Source organism: Pogonomyrmex barbatus, unplaced genomic scaffold (assembly GCF_055798465.1).
Source record: "Pogonomyrmex barbatus isolate J1 unplaced genomic scaffold, ASM5579846v1 scaffold30, whole genome shotgun sequence".
Lineage (NCBI taxonomy): Eukaryota > Metazoa > Arthropoda > Insecta > Hymenoptera > Formicidae > Pogonomyrmex > Pogonomyrmex barbatus.
In genome coordinates, this window is record NW_028297128.1 from 91891 (window position 1) to 95562 (window position 3672).

The following is a 3672-nucleotide window of genomic DNA, read 5'->3' on the forward strand; positions in this document are numbered from 1 at the left end:
TGATCGGAAAATTAATCCACAAAAATTTCAAATTAATGATCAAGTTTTCCTTTTATGTGAACCAAGAAAAGGAAAATTAGGAGATCAATATTCTGGACTACATATAATAACAGATATTTTATAAAATGGAAATATCAAAATTCTTTTTAAAGGAAAACCAAAGAGTGTTCATCCTAATAAAATTCGAAAAACCAAAAAATGACAATTACCTAAGAAATTAAACTTGTACCGCGCAACAACTTCAATTTCATTCATAATAATATTTCTTTTAAAACAGATGGAAGCGAAAATCTTCCTCTTAATTCTCATGCAGAACATCTTGATAGAATAAAGCTATGGAATTATCTTGACTGCGGAACGTCAAACCCGAACGTAACAACATTGTCGTTAATGGAAATAGAAGAATGTAATATATCGCTATAATCGAACCACAAATACAAGAAACTAAAATTCAATTATTACAATTGTCAAAATTCGAATCTATCAATATTATACAATGCAAAGTCTCAATTTTGCGAACAATTTATTATTGCGGCATGTATTCACATATACTATACAAACTGCGCAAACAGAATATATAATCGACACAACATTCGACCAATGCAAAAATATGCTCAAAACCGGGACATTAACTGTAAACATAAATAACATAATTAACGGATTAAAAGTAAATTATACAACTTCGCGACCAATTATTTTTGCTGGATCTGTAACAACCGATGGAAAATGCTTTAGAACACTCAGATCCATATGGAACTTGGCAAAATGTAGTTGTACAAGGAATAATGACTATAAGTTTATTTTCATATCAAGCAATAATAAATATTGAAACAAATCAAATTTATTTAAAAACAGGAACAATTTGTCAATATATTCAGAAATTGCATAGATATCGAAGGTAGATATACTTTTTGGGAAACCATACCAACGAATTTTTGTAAATTTAATTATTATGACGTATTATATGAAAGAAAAGCGAACAAAATGATTAGTAACATAAATGAAAAATTACAAATAATTTATTCCTTGTCAACTCAAAATATAACTTTTACACTTACTCAAACTGAAGAAGAGTTTCTTTGCGGATATACTTTAATAAAAACAGAAAATCCAAAATTATTAATTCTTGAAATTAAAATTGAAGGAATTTTTATTCAAAAACGAAAATTATCAGTTGAAAATTTAGATATTTTTGCTTATGTAAATTCAAAATTTATTTATGAAGACACATGAACGAACACAAATGAATCATTTATACACAGATGTACTTAAACAACGGTGCAATTTGGAGCAACAAATTATGAAAAATGCGCTTAGCATAGCCACACATTCTCCAGACGATTTCGCATATCAAATTATGAAAGGATCTGGATATATGGCAATAATATCAGGAGACGTTGTCCATATAATCAAATGTACTCCAGTCGAAGTTAAAATTCATCATACGAAGGAATATTATCAACAATTATCAGTATTAAAAGGAAATGAAACATACTTTTTAGCACCACGAACTCATATTCTTTTCAAACCCGGAACGCAAATCACTTGCAGCAGAATAATTTCAACAATGTATTATTTAAACGATAGATGGTATAAAATTACACCAATTCTGGAATACAGCAAATCTCCATTAAAACTAACACTGATGACGAAATCGACTTGGCAATACAACGACCCTGGATCATTGGCAGCAAGCGGCATATACAAACAGCGAACTCGAAAATTTACAAGACCATATCATGTTTCCAACAGAGAAGAACGGAATTTTAAACACAATGGCTCGTGGCGCAAGGAGAACCGACCTTATCTCAAGGAATATTATTCTCTCATCTTATCGACGAAAACTCTCTATATAAAATTACGGAATCTGCATGGAAGAAAATTTGGGAAACATTTCTATCTATCGGCAATGCAAGTGCAGGACTAATCGAATTGTATTTCTATATAAGAACAATCAAGTTAATAATAGACACACTAATTCATGGCTATGCACTTCACACAATTTATGATTGGTCAGTATATCTCATCGGAGCGCTTTGGGACTCACAAATCTTTTATTACATCAGGCTAAATAAAAACCTCAAGAAGAAAGAAAATTAGAAGAAAAAGATTAGAAGAAGGAAATCAATAAACAAATGAATAGCAAGAAATAACACAAATACCTATACAACAACAAACACAAGTCGAAATAGAAAATGAAATTGAAAATTCAAGTCAAACTTTTATCCGCAATGAAACTCAACAAACGCTATACCCGCGATTGTAATAATAAGAAGAGATAACAAAAGACAGCACAAAAGGCGAGTCCTATATCGATCAGACAAAACATGTATCAAGCGATAAACTAAGATAACAGATACGAATTCTTACGGTAGAGTTAATTAACAGTCGAAGTTCAATTGTGCAAGGAGAAAGAGCAAAGAATTATAATAGTACATCAATAATAAATAACTTTACAAAAACAATTCAGGTAAATTTTAAAATACTTTTAATTCATCTAAAAAATTACCTTTGTTGTACCCCGGATGGGCTACAACGTTAATTTTTAGAGATAGTCGGGTCCGTTAAGCCTAAGGAGTTGGGACTCCGAGCAGGATCAAACGAATGGAAGGAAATCTTCTTAAAATCACTAACACACTTTCTTTATGATATTTGATTTATTTAACAATTGCACAATTTCTTGGATTTAATATTTATATTATTTCTTTCACACACGGTTAGACACACACGGTAGACGTCGGCGGGCGCGTATCGCGTTACTCTGGCGGCCGTCGACCGAGTATGTCACCTGAGACGTTGATAGTACGGCTCGCGTGAACTTCGCTGTGCTCGTGTAATATCTTGCGCGATAATTATAGTAACGATTCCGAACGACACGTAATGTTTGATTGATTCCCGACTCTGACTCTTCCGCCTTGTGTAGCCGGTTATATAGTCTGATCGATGCCTGGTCAGCATTCTGATCGTTTGCGTCGATCGGTTGCGTGATATTGATCAATCAATATCACGCTCGATTTGATCATCAAATTTAGGAATTTGCTGATCAGCTTTTTCGCAATGTTCTCGCGATGCATTTCTTCGTCTTTCGAAAGACTGGTCGCGATTTCGGCGATCACACATTTGTGTAATCTTTCGAAAGACTTTTCGAGGTTCGTGCAACCTAATTTTGTTGCCATGCGGACTACTTTTATTATTGGTTGTAGGCCTGGCTACAACACCTGTGTGAAGATAGCCTCCCAACATTGAAAAACATAAAGTTTCTATAGCTCATTCGATTGCTCATCGTTTGCACATGTATGCACATTTCGAATTTTCGTTTGCACACTTCTAGTAAAAAAGTTATTAACAAAACAAATTTCGGGGGGCCATCTTCACACTAGCCCCCCAATTATGAGTAAATTAAATAAAAAATAGCTCAATTGGTAGATATTCGTTTGCACATTGTCAAACAAGTCGATTTTTCGTTTGCACACCTCTAGTTAAAAAGTTATTAACAATTAAAGTTTCGGAAGCGAGCGACTTCGGCAGATGAAATAGGAACAAGAATATTGTGCTTAAAATGGTATTATTCGATAGATTTTTGTTTGCACTTTTCCGAACAGGTCGATTTTTCGTTTGCACACCTCTAGTTAAAAAGTTATTAACAAACAAAGTCTTGGGGAGCGGCAGTTC

General features: G+C 33.2%; 1 pseudogene; it reads left to right on the forward strand.

Annotated features, from left to right (window-relative positions):
• Positions 1 to 554: 554 nt before the first annotated feature.
• Positions 555 to 3410, forward strand: LOC148935884 (uncharacterized; annotated as a pseudogene).
• The last annotated feature ends 262 nt before the right edge of the window (positions 3411 to 3672 follow it).